This window comes from Taudactylus pleione, unplaced genomic scaffold (assembly GCF_031769625.1).
Source record: "Taudactylus pleione unplaced genomic scaffold, aTauple2 ptg000116l, whole genome shotgun sequence".
In the NCBI taxonomy this organism is placed as follows: Eukaryota; Metazoa; Chordata; class Amphibia; order Anura; family Myobatrachidae; genus Taudactylus; species Taudactylus pleione.
Window position 1 is genome coordinate 9,500,742 of NW_028284518.1, and position 16,923 is coordinate 9,517,664.

General features: G+C 43.0%; 1 pseudogene; it reads right to left on the reverse strand.

Moving 5' to 3' along the window:
• Positions 1-15,728: 15,728 nt before the first annotated feature.
• On the reverse strand, positions 15,729-16,599 carry LOC148524751 (RNA-binding protein 7 pseudogene; annotated as a pseudogene).
• Between the last annotated feature and the right edge of the window lie 324 nt (positions 16,600-16,923).

Consider the following 16,923-nt stretch of genomic DNA (forward strand, 5'->3'; position numbering starts at 1 on the left):
ATTGATTTTAATTTATCCTCTAACAAGTTAGTCTTCCTTCATAATCGTTCAAGTCTATGATCTCTTCACTTGACCTCACTAACACCAAGGCGTGGTATGTGGCGTCATATTTGCTTTAGTTTATCCTCTACCATCTTATGCAAACATAAAGTAATTAAAATATGTTAAACACTTAAACATGAAAGCTCCAATCCATTGTTGATATACAGTATAGGGCCACAAAAAACAAAAAAGACAGCGCTAATACATTTAAAATTGTTTATATGATAGAATAAAGCTTCTCATAGATCTAGCTTAGTTAATGCATTTTTGCTAAACAATATAACAGAATAATTTTATATACTATATATATATATATATATATACACACAGTGTATATATACATAAAATATCTAAATATATAATAGATAGATTCCACAGTGCACAGTTCATGCATAAGAGAAAATATGTGGGATAGATAATCAACAATAAAAAGGGTAGAGGAATGTGTTGCACATGCTGTACTGCCATTACACTAGTACAGGCAGAACAGGAGGGTAGGTCCGTCCCTGCAGCTCCATCACACTATAGAGAGCAGAGAACATCCTATCAGGATGAGCTGCAGGGGATTTGAGCCCTGATTGAAGGAGCTCATCACATGCTTCTCTGACCCCTCTGGTGCTCAGCATCATGGGACTGGTTATACCAGTGTCTGGTTGAAGCTGAGATCGGGACTGCTGCTGGGACTGGGGACAATCAGTCAATCACAGACTAAGTAAATGTGACCCTTTTTTTGAATGTTTGTTCTTTTTAATAGGTTCTGCATATGTTATTTTATTACTCTACTGGTAACTTTAAAAGCACTCAGTTAACAGAGACAGCTACATATGAAAAACAAAAATAAAGAAAAGGACGCCTTCTAGTGCAGTACACAACAACACCACCCATTCTGTGTAAATATGAAAAAAAGTATACAATGGCCCTGTACCAAAATATGACAAAAATATGGCTTATCTGAACCACATGAAGAGTTGCATCAGTCCATGGTTAGTCGGATACATCCATTTTAATAGTAGAAGACTCAAAAAAAAACCATAAAAACAGCATAATACAGTCTGCACATGTGCTTAAATCCACATAGCACAATAATAAAATGAAATGCACAAACAAGATTAAAATTAAATAAGAGAGCTTACCTGTGTTTTAATTCCCGGATAAGATTCACCTTTGATGAAGGCAATAGTGCTGAGGGTTATAGGTAGCGAGGAAGTCAACAGAAATGTGGCCAAGTGGCAGCCTTGTTGCCAAGTTGCAGCCTTGAGGGCTGGAGATGTTTGGCAGGGATGTGGCCTTGCAGCCAAGTTGCAGCCTTGAAGGCTGGAGATACTTGGCAGGGATGTGGCCTTGTGGCCAAGTAGCAGCCTTGGGGCTGGAGATACTTGGCAGGGATGGAGAAGCAGAGCAGCGGAGGTAGCTGAGGTGTAAGGCAAAGTGCACTCAGATGCTACAGTGCGGCTGATGCTGCCAGGATATAGTACAGCAGCTGAGATGACTGGAGACGTGGAGCAGCGGAGATAGCTGTGGTCTTATGGCTGAAAGTAAACAGCAGTGCGGCTGATGCCGCCATGATGTAGTATGGCAGCTGAGATGACTGGAGACACAGTGCAGTTGAGATAGCCATGGTGTTTAGGCTAAGTTCACTCAGACGTTGTAGGGTGTCCTGGAACAACATCACGGCCAAGACAGGAGACGCTGCAGTAACACAAGGAGAGAAACCAACACTATGGAACCGGAAACACATGTAAGACGCTATCACCAGCATCTGAGAAATTCACAAGCAGGAAAGAAAATGGAGGAGGAACCAATCTGGTCCAGGCAGAGAGTCGACGGAGCAGCCAGATGAGAGGACTTCATGGATTGGCAGCGTGATGTCCAAGTCTCCCAGCAACAGGCCTGAGAGAGCCGCCAGGAGCACCATTGTCCAACAAGATGCATTGGCCGCTTGTGACAATCTGATATCCATATGAGGCAATCAGCAACCAAATTGGTCATACAGGAAACACCCACTCAACACGTTTCTTTGGATTCCCAATGTGATGAGTCCAATGCTTTGATCATGGAGTTAATACTTTATATATATATATATATATATATATATAGAGTGTGTGCGTGCAGCAGGACACTTTAGTCAACAGAATGACATACACATTTTGATATGTAAAGGGTATATATGGATGGATTGGAGGGGGGTTCCAAAACTGGCTCTTTCCATGGGATCTTAATCAGGGTCTGCATGTCATCTGTCAACATTCTGAACATTTCAACAGCCATTCTAAACATACCAACGTTATGGCATTGACATTTTGATTGTCAACATTTTGAATGTCAACATCCTGACTGGAACACCTGTGGGCTGTGCCTGCCTCCTACTTCCCAGGATACAGTGTGACATGTGCAGCCAGTGTGTGACATGCACTGAGTCTGCACATTGAATGAGAGCCAAGGGCTAATCAGTGTGTCATAGCACACAAGTGAGCTGTGCAGCTATGACCGAGGTGCAGCTAGTCTGCTGGCATCCCCCCACCCCTACAATATCCAGGGCATGATCCTTGCACCCTTACCCCCAGGATGCAATTCTGAGTAAATGGTAACTTTTGTATTATGAGTTGCCAACTTAATGACCTAGTTCAGTCTTAGGAAATCAATGTAAAGCTCCCATTAAATTCCACAGACAGGGGCTGATTAGCCAGAGTTATTACATAGATTTTTCACATTAGGAGAATACCCTAACAAATCTACCTGATATTATTATTTCATTGGGTATCAGTGGGTTAGACAGGATGTTGAACTGTGGACAGGCCAATATGGGCTGTGAGTGGACCTGGCAGACCTCATGTCTACCCAACTGATTGGAGCCAGCCCAAGCAGAGAGTAGTCTGTGAAAAGCAGTATAGCAATATATCAGATTTACTCCTGCGCTACCTGTCATTGAAATTGCATGCTATGGAGCTCATCATGTGACATGCATTTTTCTGCTGTATCCAAGGAGTTTAACAGTTAAACATAAGTAGTAGCCTAGTGTGCGCCAATTATACTGGTGCTTCCTTCACCCCCAGTAAAGTGAGGAGCAGGAACTACACAACCTCCAATGCTATCTGGAGAATTGGTACTAGTGGTGGTCTGGATGTTGGGGCCTGTGGTCTACTTGATGTGTACCTTATGCTCACCGCATGAAGAGCAGAATTCCTTGTCTTTAAGTGCTGATTTTTTTTTCCAAGGAGGTCTTTAAGTTCTAAATCTATCTTTGTTCATGGAAGTCTTATACAGAGCAATTAAATGAAGGAACTCATATCTCCCTTCATTTATCATTTGGAAAGATAAATAATTAAGCTAAGTTAGAGATATAAGTGGCAAAATCTTTAAAAAAAATTCAAACAATTCATTCCATGTTTGTGATCGTTGATACAGTACATAGTCTTTCACTTATAAATTTTGGGCACAATACATCAAAAACTGTACTGTATATGGTTATATTTTATAGGATACATATAACGTGCATTATATTAACTTTTTCATACAGGCTAAATAGAGTTAGCTTTAAACTGCGATAAACAAGTGCCAGCAGTTGTACACATATGCAGCAGAAAGTGTTGTTATTCAGGCAGTAAGAGAGCTACAATACATTAAAGTAAAATATTTTAGAGATTGGATAAAAATATTTTTTTTATGACAGTTTTTTGATGCAAATAATACATTAAATATGTATAGTGTAGCGGGGATAAACTCTTTTCCTGTATTGTTACACCAATTTATTAATCCTTTATTTTTCTCTTTCTTTAGTGCCTCCACTCAAGTCTTGGACCCTTTTACCCCTTCCACGGACTGGGCTTGGGAACGACCCCAGAAAGTAAATATAAGATAGGATTACAATAGCATTAAACAGTAAATTGTATTTATTTATTTATTTATTACCAGTTATTTAGATAGTGCACACATATTCTGCAGCTCTTTACAGACAGTATTTGGCCATTCACATCAGTCCCTGCCCCAGTGGAGCTTACAATCTATGTTCCCTATCACATGCACACACACGTACACACTAGGGTTAATTTGTGTTGGGAGAAAATCAACCTACCAGTATATTTTTGGAGTGTGGGAGGAAACCAGAGTACCCGGAGGAAACCCACGCAAGCACAGGGAGAATATACAAACTCCACACAGGTAGGGCTGTGGTGGGAATTGAACTCATGACCTCAGCACTGTGAGGCAGTAATGCTAACCATTACACCTCTGTGCTGCCCGTATTTGCTTATACATATATGTTTACAGTATCAATATCGCATATGTCTTCTTAGGGATCGGCTGTTTAGCCGCCGGTTCAAATTCTGATAGGAGGAGAATCCAATGCCGGCTGGTAAGTACCCCAACTCTCCCCTCTCCCCCCCCCTAACCCTCCCCTAGGTATGCCTAACCCTAAAACTCCCGGGGTGGTGCCTAACCCTAAGTCCCCCGTAGGGGTGCCCTAACTCCCCCTTCCCGCAACCTAAATCTAACCCTCCCGGGGGGGGCTAACCCTAACCTACACCGGGAGTGCCTAACCCTAACCTCTGCCCGAAAGCTTAATCCTAACCCTGCTACACTCCCTAAACCTAGCCCCCCCCACAGCTAACACTAAGGACACCCTGGACTTACCTCGTTCGGGCTGTCGTCCTTCGGCATTCTGGCGTTGGGATTAAGATCTTAAGTCCCCCGTTGGGTTTCTTCTGTCAGTATGTAGACCGGCGGCATTTAGTCCGCCGGTGTATAAACTGCATCCCATCTTCTTATTCTCTCAGTGAAATCCCCACGAACGCTTAAGTATTTTAATGTACTGCTCCGCTTTCTTCAAACTGGAAAGCAAGGTTCCAGTTAGATTAGCAACATACAGTACATATGTTTTTAAAGTTAGCTATTAGTATAGGATAACCATAATACACAGTTAACATATGTAATTAATCTGTACATATGGATTAACATACATCAATACATACAACTATTAATCTATCAATTACTACATTGTAACTTCCTTGAAAGCTTTGAAGTATAAGCTTTAAAGTAGGGATGTGCGCTGACCCCCGTGTTTTGGTTTTGGTTTTGGATCTTTATCTCCTCATGTTTTGGATCTGTATTTCTTCTAAAAAAAAAAAAACATAAAAACAGCTAAAATCACATAATTTGGGTCTGTTTTTGTTCCTACAGTATTATTAACCTCAATAATATTTATTTCCAGTAATTTCCAGTCAATTTTGACCACCTCACAGCTTACAATATTGATTTTTTAATCTAGTTTAGGGCCAAAAGGTTGCTTCCAGCTAGCTGGCTGACTAAGCTATTAGACAGCAGTGGGCAGCACTAACATGTGGCAGTTCAGCTACGAACATGGCACAAAGTGGCACTGCAGTGGTAGACAGGATGGCAGTTTAATAAACTATACGACCCTTAGGAATTTTAAAAACAAGAATGTTTTCCTTAACTAGGTCAGAGGTCTGACAGAGTTGGAATATGTTTATGGACTGAAGACAGGGAAAGGACGGAAGGATTTATTAGTTTTCAATTTATTTATTTTAATGTTTTACTTCTTAAATAAATTTATGAGGGAAGATCAATCTAGGATCAAGTTCTTCAGTTCCTAAAATACATCTTTGATCTGAAGGGGGTTTTTTAATTTTTTATACATCATGTTCTAATTAAAAAAATGAGGTGGCCTTGCTTGTGGAGGTGCTGCTAGAACATACTGTAAACAGATGTTTACTAGTTTGTACTCAGGGAGGTTGTTAGGGATAATGGGACCAAGACTTGCTGTTTACATCAGAGGAAAGCAGCCTATAGTTCTCTGGCTGAACTAGAACTCCAAGCATCTGTGATGTTTGCTGGGCCTACTGGAAGTTATTTCTCAACAACAGGTGGCGTGCTTCAGGTTACCTCAGCCTGCTTTACGCACTGTATGTACCATGTGAATATGTATATGTGTGACCAATATACACAACAAATTTTTGTATTAAACGTATTTGCACTTTATTCCACACATCCTGGCAGGAAGATGCTCTGTGCTGCTGCTCTTGTTTGCCCACCCCATCAACTTGGTGGTTCAGAATTTTTTTTTAATAAAAGGGGCATACAGGAGATGCTGTCTGTTGCCATTACAATTTCTGGACATTCATAAACCATAAAATTAAAAAGGTCAGGCAGCAATGCCCCAAACAGCACATGCAGAGAAAAGAGAAGCAAGATGGAATTGTCCTTGGGCCTCCCCACCCAACCTTATGTTGTATATATGAAACAGGACATTCACAGTTTAACAAACCAATCACTTCAGTGACAGGGACTGCCACTTGTGCCTGAAATTATTGGTTTGTTTGGACCCCCACAAAACAAGCTGCCAATTTGCAGTGGACATTGGTGGAAATTATCCCACACACAAACTGGCTTTACAACATACAGTAGGTAAGATCAGATGTCGTCATTGTCATCATCATCATCATCCCCATCAGTGAGTACATCTTTTTTTTCACACAATATCAATTAATCCTCGCTAGAATCCACCATTACAGGTGCCTCTGTATCTTTTTGACTTAATTGCTAGTAAAGGCCTTCCTCGTGGAATTTGTAATTCATTTTTATGAACATCATCTTTTTCACAATTTGGGGAAGTAACCTCCTATGCTGCTCACTGACAAGGTTCCCAGCTGCACTGAAAACTCTTTCAGAGTACACCCAGGAGGGTGGGCAACTTAAGCAAAGCAAAGCCACTTGGTGTAAGGGACTCCAAATTGCCTCTTTTTCCTGCCAGTAGTGAAACAGACTGTCTGACATACCTATTTGGATGCTATCCTTAAAATAATCATCCACCATTCTCTGAATGGTGACCGTATCAGATAAAGTCACAGTAGACATGTCACTAATTGTAGGCAGTTCTTTCAGACCCAACCAGATGTCATTAGGTTTTCCTGACTGACCTGCATCACCAGCAGTGGGTCTCTTAGGAAAATTTTTCCTGGCAGCCGCAGAAACTGAAGGAGAAGATGCTGCCATGTCACGTGCCGCTTGAGCTGACAATTTTTTCACCAACAGCTCATTGCATCTTTTCAGATTTATGTCCATCAGAAACAAAGACACAAGGTATGACTTAAACCTAGAATCAAGTATGGTGCCAAAATATAGTGATATGATTTCAAGAGATTGATGACCCTTGGATCCTGGCGAAGTGAATGAAGGGCTTGATCTACAAGTCTGACATATTTAGCGGAATCAATCTATTTCAGCTCCTCCTTCAGTTTCTCCAGCTGCTTTTGCAAAAGTTTTGCAATTAAGGGAATGACCTGACTCAAGCTGGCAGTGTCTGAACTAACTTCTCATGTGGCAAGTTCAAAGGGTTTGAGAACCTTGCACAACATGGATATTATTCTCCACTGCACTTGACTAAGGTTCATTCCCACTCCTTTCCCTATGTCATAGGCCATTGTGTAGCCTTGGATGGCCTTTTGCTGTTCTACCATCCGCTGAAGCATATAGAGGGTAGAAATTCACCTAGTTACTACCTCTTACTTCAGCTGATGGCAAGGCAAATTAAACAGTACTTGCTGGTGCTGCAATCTTTGACACGCAATTGCTAAATGTCTAAAATGTCCCGAAATCTTTCGAGCCACCGAGAGTATCTCCTGCACATTTTTGTCATTTTTTTTAAAATGTTGCACCACCAAATTAATTGTGTGAGCAAAACATGGGATGTGTTCAAATTCGCCCAGATGTAATGCTCGCACAATATTGGTAGCACTGTCAGAAATCACAAATCCTGAGGAGAGTACAAGCGGGGTAAGCCATTTTGCAATGATTTCCCTGAGTTTTTCCTTGAGGTTTTTAGCGGTATGCTTCTTAGTGAAACCAGATTTACACAGAGTAGCTTGCCTCTAAATGAGCTGGCATTTGTTAGATGCTGCTGTTGCTATTGCTGTTTGCACTGTTGGAGGCAATATACCTACCCAATGGGCTGTCACAGTCAAGTAAACTTTAGTTTGCTATGTCTCGCTTGTCCACATACCTGTGGTTAAGTGTACAATGGGTACGGCATTTCGGAGGACAATAATAATGTTTTTTTAATGTCCTTGTACAGACTGGGAATTGCTGTTCTAGTGAAGTGGAATCTAGAAGGGACATGGTAGCAGGGACACAGGACCTCAATGACCTGTCTAAAACCCATTGCACTAATGTCGGATTTTGGATGCACATCTAATACCAACATAGCTGTTATGGAGTCAGTAATCCGCTGTGCAACTCGGTGGCTGCTGTCATACTTGTTCCCCCTTGCAAGTGATTGTTTGACAGTCAATTGTTTTGTTAAACTACTAAAAGTAGTCTTCTTCCTGGTCCCCTTCTGGGATGAAGATCCACTCGCAACAGCAGCAGCAACAACAGGCGTAGCACTCAAGGATCCTTCTGAGGAATCATGGATAAGAGAGGAGTCAGTCATGCTTAAGAAATTGGATGCAGCAGGACTACTTCAAATCATGAATGAGGATGTTGATGATGCAGGTGTTAAAGGTGGAGATTGCAGGTGCTTGGATCTAACAGAGAGAAGGGAACAGCTATGTGACACTGGACTGATTGTTATGTTTTTAGCCAAAGTTTTTGAAATTTGCAAACACTTTGGAATTTGATAAATGCGCTGCAAGTGACGTAACAGGGAGGAGGTTCCTAGATGGTTAAGGTCCTTACCTCTACTCACTCTTGCTTGGCAAAGGTTACAGATGGCTTGACAACTGTTGTCTGGATTTGGGTGGAAATAATTCCACGCATGAGAAATTGATTTTTTTGTCTTTTGCCCCAGCATGACTATGGCTTTTTCATACAGTGGGCAACAAGCCCGATTTACACAAACAACATCCTCAGCTTCAACAGCCTCATCATCAACATCCTCATCATCCTTGTCAGCGTCAACTACAGAAATATCCTCCTCATCCTCCTGGTGCAATTCCACAGAAGCATCATCGATTTCTGTGTCAGCATGTTTATTTGTGCTGCTCATCTTTTCTGAGCACACAGTTGGTTCATGTGCCTTAGCGATTAAAAAATGTTTGACACTACAGGGAGAAGGGCTTACATCATCATAAGATGCAGAACCACCAGTCATAAATAAAGGCCAAGGCCTTATCCTTTCCTTGCCACTTTGTTTAGTAAATGGCATATTGCCAATTTTTAGTTTCTCTGCAGCTACCTTAGCTTTTATTTTATTTTTCTTTAATACTGTAAAACATTGATTGTTTGATTTTGACATAAGCCCCTGGGCATCAGCCTTCGTAGATGACGTTGACAGCCTTGCATCATCATCATGACTGCTGGCAGCAGCTGTATGACTGGTATGTGGTTCCTGCTCTCCTCTCATTTGATCATCATCTATATCAACAAACTTACACTGCGGTCTGACATCAGTGTCACCGAACAATATTTTATTTGACACTGGATAAGAGCACCCCTGAATGAGGCAGCAGCCCCTTGATGAACAACAGAGACAGTACCCCTTTTTTATTAACAACAAAGCACCCCTGCCAAGTGAGGACAGACCACCTGCAGAGTCACAAATATGTGGACGATAAACTGTGGCAGCGTCACCGAACAATAATAGTGCAGCTAAGTTGCTAACGCCCACACACACACAAAAAAAAGTACTTTTATTTTATTTACACTGGGGAAGAGCACCCCTAATTGACAGAGCACCCCCTGCACAACACAGCACCCCTTTATGGACTGCAGCTCTAGCCTGATGGACAGAACAACACAGCAGCAGCCACAATTAATTGACAGGATAAGTGACACAGCAGCTGCAGCACCCACTGAAGGAAGCCCCCCTATATACTGCAGCCTAAGCCCCTTTATGGACAACACAGCAGCAGCCTTCTGCCCAAGACCCCAACTGGACACACACACTGAGTGACTGACAGTGGCAGACTACACGTCTGCTACCTTCTGTCTCCACAGCCGGAGTGAAAATGGCACAGACAGCGGGGACCTTTATATAATCCAAAACCCTCAAGAATCTTACAGCTGGAGGATGACGCATTTTGCCTCATTTTCAGATCCAAGTCAAGCGGGAAAACTTGAGCCAAACTCGGATCTCGCCTCGGAACACGTAGTTCGGGTGGGTACGGTTCTCGGAGAACCGGACCCGCTCATCTCTACTTTAAAGTATAATATACTGTCACTCACTCCTCTAAGTTCCCTTAAAAATCTGTGTGCATGGCCATGCTCATTGGTGCACATATAAATTGGCTTTAAAGCATACAAAGTTGGGTTGCAATAATATAGTTCTAACAGTCCTCCTCTCTTACAAGATGGCAAGATGAGCTAAAACACGGGGCCTGAGTTAGACCCGCTCACGAGCACATATCGCTCGCAAGCAGGTCAATGGTCGGCCAGTGCGCATGCGCAGTGTGCACAATGTGCGTGCGTGAGCCCTGGAGCGAGAGAGAACTTCATTCGCTTCAGGGCTCGCTACAAAATGGGGCAGCTGTCAATGTTGATTGACAGCTTGCCCCGTTTTGTAGGTGGGGAGAGGGGGTGGCTGGACAAATGGAGGCGTTCCCAAAGGAACGCCTGCCGTTTGTGGGTGGCCCTACTGACATAATTTGTGATGTCAGTAGTGAACTTCCTGCTCTATTAGAGCAGGAAGTTCACTTGGGCTAGTGGAAACCGAGACCCTACCACAAGGGTCTTGTCACAAGCCCGATGGTCGTGATAATCGCGACCATCGCCAGGCCACTCGCAAAAGCTGTGGGTGGTCACCCACAGCAATGCGAGTGGCCTGGAGGTGGATTTTTTTTTAAAAAAATCTGCCCTGATTCAGAGCGAGCGGTTGCAAATAGTGAGCGCCTCTGAATCAGGCCACCAGTCAATAGTGCAAAAAGTTTTTTTAGAAATCCTTTAGTGCAATTCCAATACTTGTGGCAGTAAAACCTATATCTGAATATATGTTTTGTTGTTTATCTTATATATAGTGGTTTGTTCAGGATGCATGCTATTTATATAGTTAGAGCGGTTTTGATTGTTGGAATAGAGAGAGAGGTTCTCATACAACTAGTTATTTTGTATGGTCAGTGCTACTGAATAGAAGATGGTAGATTTGTACAACCACTTGGTAATAGCTTTATTTATTCATCAATTAATCATCTGCAGTCACGTATTATTTCATTCTTTCTTGCAATGATGAGATTCTGCTAATGTGCTGTTAATTGTATACAAATATCTAACCCATGGGCGTATTAAGAGAGAATGGGGCCCGTGTGCATTCCCGTCCGGGGCCCCCTCCTCTCCCCCCAGCAGCCAGCAGCAAACTGACAGCAGCAATAGACTCCAGGCACTAGTCTGTGTCTGTAGTCTATTGTGCATGCACAGGTCACCATAGATGCGTGGCAGCCATTTTTCCCGGTGATTTCCCTACTGCGTATGTGCAAAATGCCTGTAAAATGGACACGGCGGCAATTTTCCAGGCATTTTTTTTAGTGCTACTCTGGATGACGTGGGACTTCAAAGTATAAAAAGTATGGGTGCAGGGTGTGTGGTGTGGGCCCCCTGGACCAGGGTTCCGTGTGCACCGCACACACTGCACCCATTATGGATACGCCCCATGTCTCTCCTAGATCTTTTTATAAGTAATTGAGCTCTGAATGGATCCCTTTTATGCTTGTTTGGCTGCTTATAAAAAGGCTTATACATAAATGGGGATTATCTGTCTGTCACTAGTACGCCTCTTACACCAATCACTGAACTAGCATTTAGCTGTCTTTCTCTTGTTAGAGCTAGGCAGGAGTTAAATGCAGTTGTAGTGAAGTGATAACCTCCCTGCATTAGTTAGTTTGTCTGGTGTACTATTTCAGTGATGAATGAAGGGATGAGTTTGTTCAGACTGTGTATGCCTCTTACCTCAGTACCTCAATTCATGGAAAGCACTAGCAGGCCACTCCCCCGGATCATCTCTCCAGGCTTATTTGGCTTCCAGGTCTCTCTCCTCTTCTCACACCTGCCAGACCTTCCACCATTCCTTCTTTGTCCTCTCTGTGATGAATCTTGGTTTCTCCTCAGCTCCAGATCACCCGTCCAGTACCTCTAGTCCTCCATCTCCCTCTCAGATAATTGCCGCTGCACCTGCACTTCTCCCCTTGCCAGCCATTTATACTGGTCAGTGTCTCACGCTCCCCCTCTCCTCAGCACGGTTCATGGTCTTCCAGACCTTTCCCTAGCATGAGGGCTGCTGTAGAGCTTCTTCACAATCACTGCCACCAATGTTTGTTTTAACATTCATGCATAAAAGATACTGTATATAATATATTACATTTCTATAATATCTTTATATATAGGGTACCTACTAATACATATATTAACTTTACAAGAATATATATATATACAAATACCATTGTATACTGTTAAAGGTCACAATAGTATTTGTTTTTACTAATGTTATCATTACACTAATACACTTATCTCAATGGAGAGGAAGGGATAATTCATATTTGTTAAGTCCTCATTAATAATGATTAAATGTAGTAAGTGGATTTGCAGTAGTACAAGCAGGCCCACCAAGTGCCGTGGCAGGCCCGGGTAACAGGGGGTGTGGCCTAGTCGCGGGAGGCTTGGCCACACCCCCATACCGGGAAAAAAAAGTTTGCAGCGCCGCTTGCGGGGTCGCTCAGAGCCCCCTCAGCACGGCTCAAGGTGATCGTTCCTCCCCACAGGCATAGGAGACTGCTGTGTGCTGGGCTGCTGTGAGGGAGGGGGGGTGGCGCTGGACCCGGGCCCCCGCTGGGCCCCTCAGGAAGACCGAGCCCAGGTAATCTGTACCCGCTCCCCCCCCCTCTCGGGGCCCCTGAGTACAAGTCATTGAGTTGATATTACTCTATTACTGCATTATATTTGTTTAGAAGACTCCACAAAGAAGTGCTGTACCCAAAACTTTTACAATATATCTGTAATGCTAAATTTGAAGTACATACTGCTAAACCTGATAAATTAACTATTTAGAAGCAAAATCTCCATACAAGCTAAGTTGTATTGCAGCTACATTTTACAAAAAAGTTGACATCTAGGGGTATATTTACTAAAATGTGGGTTTTTAGAAGTGGAGTTGTTGCCCCTAGCAACCAGTCAGATTCTACTTATCATTTATCTAGCACCATCTAGAAGATAATAGCTAGAATCTGATTGGTTGCTATGGGCAACAACTCCACTTCTAAAACCTGCACACTAGTAAATCTACCTCCTAGAGAGGAAATACTTAGGAAAACATTAAACTGAATAGAGGTTGTTAGGTGCAACACAGTATAATGTTTCATGGGCTGAATGAGATAAGCCGATGGAGTCTGGGGGTGCAACAAAAGAACCTACTATATCACTGACCCTGGACATATATAGGCACACTGGTTTCCCTATACACTGGATAGTGTATGTATACAGTATTAGTAAATAATGCTATAGATGGTCTACAGGACAGCAGTGAGCAGATGTAAACGTTACTGGCTGACACATTTTAAAAGATCCATAAGTGGTGCTAAATCATACATGCCTACCCTCCCCGGTTTTTGCGGGAGGCTCCTAATTTTTTGGGTAACCCCATGCACCCCCGGATGGGTAGGCACTTCTCCCGCATTCTGCCCACTTCCTAGTGAAGTGGGCAGAATTGGGAAAATGTTAGCAGGGATCTGAGTGTTGGGGCAGGGCCTAATGGCGCGATTCTATGAGAATCACATCATTTAGCCCCACCCCCTAGTTGAAATATGCATAATCACAACAAATTCCCACGAGGAGGTGGGGTTTAACAGCACACTTTCCACAAGGGGCGGGGCTTAACAACACAATCCGGTCACCCCCACCCCCAACTCTGCCTACCTGCTTCACCTCTTCAGGCATCTCCCGGAGAGGAATATTATATAGTCGGCAAGTATGTGCTAAATATTTTACTGAGTAGATCTGGAAAACATGCACTTATACGGATCTCTGAGGGCCAACTTTGGAAAACACTGGTCTATGGTGTAGGCTATAGGGGAGTGAATCTCACAAATGTAACTTTCTGTATCACACATATTTATCTCATAAAATAACATAAGTGGTCAGGAAGAGTTTAAATATCCCATTAAAAATATACATGCATAATATAACCAGTAGGAAACAGATCAGAGCTTACTAAGCGCACAGTCTCCCACCTCACGCTAAGACACTCTCAGCTATGTTCTGTTCCTTATACTGCATATTGTGGTCACAGCTGTAATAAAATTGTATTACTGTATATAAAACTGCTATTGTGGTCATAATGTAAGTGGGTGGGCTAGCCGTACCTGTGGGTTGGGGGATCTGGGCAATTAGAAACCTCCCCTGCATTTGCCTTTGCTGAAATGTTGACTCCTTCTGGGTTTTTCTATTTGGCTCCTCTCAGCTGCTATACCTCCAGTTCACATTGAGGGAGCTAAGAGCAAGACTCTTCAGGGACCGATGTCGTCAGAGCAAATAACAGGCACACAGTCCTCTATACAGGGCTGGTGCTATAAATTTTAGCCCTCCCTCCCATTTCTTATACAGGGGCCAAAAAAGGGGCGTGGTCACACAAGAAAAGGGCATGTCCGCACAATAGTAACTCCAATTCAAATGATGCCACACAGTAGCACATTCTTAATTACATTATACCACACACAGTGCCCCGAATACACATTACACCACATGTTACAGTCACTTATTCACATTAAGTCACACATGAGTGCCCCTTATATACAATACCCACAATACTGCCCATAATGCCCACAGTAGTAGTGCCATTTACATGCAATTCCCACAGTAGTAGGATCCCTTACATGCAATGCCCACAGTTGTAGTGCTCCCTATGCAATGCCTGGCTGGCTGGCTACTGTTGTCCATATATACATAGGGGCTGGCTACTGTTGTCCTTGTGCATATAGGGGCTGGCTGTTGTCCTGTCCATAGGGCCTGGCTGGCTGGCTGGCTGGCTGTAGTGCTGTGTTGTCCAGGGGCTGCCCTGTCTGTTGTAGGGGTACGCTCATACAAATAATTTTTACAGGGGCAGCCCTGTCTGCTGTAGGTGTGCACTCATACAAATAATTTTTACAGGGGCTGCCCTGTCTGCTGTAGGGGTACACTCATACAAATACCGACTGGCCGGTACTTTATCTCAGTCCACCTCCTCTCTCCCGCAAAGGCCCAACACACAGACCCCCATGTATGATATTCAGCCGTCTGAGGTCAACATTTCACTGACTGCTGTCCTTTGATTAGTGATTTGGGCTGATATTTTTGGATTAGATTGCTCATATTGTGTAAGCACTAAGGTTGATCAAATACCTATGTGCAATACAGGCAGTGAATGTGTGGGTGGAACTTACATTCAGCACATCCATTCACTAGGAACTGGTGAGGCCCTTTCAGCTCACATATAGCATGCCTTTAATGCGTGTAGTTGTAGATTTAATTTAATATAACTTTTTTCATTTGCTTGAGAATAGGACATGTGCTGTTCTTCTAAAACAGGGTATATTTTTCTCTTTACATTAAGTTTTCGATTAAAAGGTATTTTCTTGCATTGAATAATTTTTTAAAAAAACCTTGTTTAAAACCCCCACAATGTGAGCCATAAAAAAATTAATATGAGAATATAACCATCTGCCCATAATACTAAAATAATATTTTGCAGCTTTATTTTCTGGTCCTTTAGAGGACACCTAACAGTTCAAGGAAAGGCTTTTTTTTCGTAGAAGTAAAAGAAGAGAGACTTCTGGCCAAACAGAGATCCAGTAAAAAGTAGACATGACCGTGACAGATTTGTGGCGATATGAATGCCACCTAGGTTCTTTTCTCTGGTTTGGAATCCAGCCATTAGTGCCATGATAGTGCTCCTCCTGACCTCCTCTGTAATATGCGTCTCTGCTACTGTGGTAACTCTCCTTTTGATAAGGATAAGAGCTATGGCTTCTACTGGATCGGTGGCTGGAAGAGGAATCATATCTGTGTGGGGGAGAATGATCGGATCCGTGACTGTACCAACTTTGGTGAGGCGGATAATGTGATGGCGAGTAACTGGGTTGGGCCATCTTTGCTGTGCTGGATCCATGAGGGGTTTCCGACCTATATAAGTTATTCATCATTGCTTGTCTTTGAAGATTGTCCGGAGAAGAGTAAGATCTCTGATAGTTTGGAACAGGAGGTGAAAGTTCAGAGTATTTCATGAACTCCCCATTGCCATCATGCCTGTGGTCATGTGTTGATGTTTCCAGTAAAACTGATATTTCCTTGTGGCAAGTAGGCTGCACTATTTGTTTCTGCGTAGCCATGGCTGCTTCCTGATCTGAATTGAATTTTCAGCGGCCTCCCAAAGAGTTTGATTCCATTTAACAAACTCATTCCATAGGGAACAGACTCTTCATGTTTGAAATTGATAAAAGCAAATTGTTTCAACTTTCCATCCTTGTCCTTTGGAATTTTAACGTTAATTGCAGGACTCGCCTGCAGAAACAGCTCGAACAGGATCTCCTCGGTGGCCCTGGGATCTGAGTTCCCCACCAACAGCGTCGTATCAGCCTCGGCGGCGCCCATCTCTCTCCTGAGTCCCGTCCTGTGCCCAGCAGCAGCAGTCGATGGGTGAAGCAATAAGTCACCTCGCATCGCCTTTTGGGGCCTAGTTTTTCAAACTGCCATCTTGTCTGCCACTGAAGTGCCACTCCTAGATGGGCCACGTGTTTGTGCCGCCCACTTGTGTTGCTTAGCATAGTCAACCAGCTACCTCGGTGCAACCTTTTGGCCTAAAAACAATATTGTGAGGTGTGAGGTGTTCAGAATAGACTGGAAATTAGTGGAAATTAATGTTATTGAGGTTAATAATAGCGTAGGAACAACAAAAAAAACAGATTCTGTGATTGT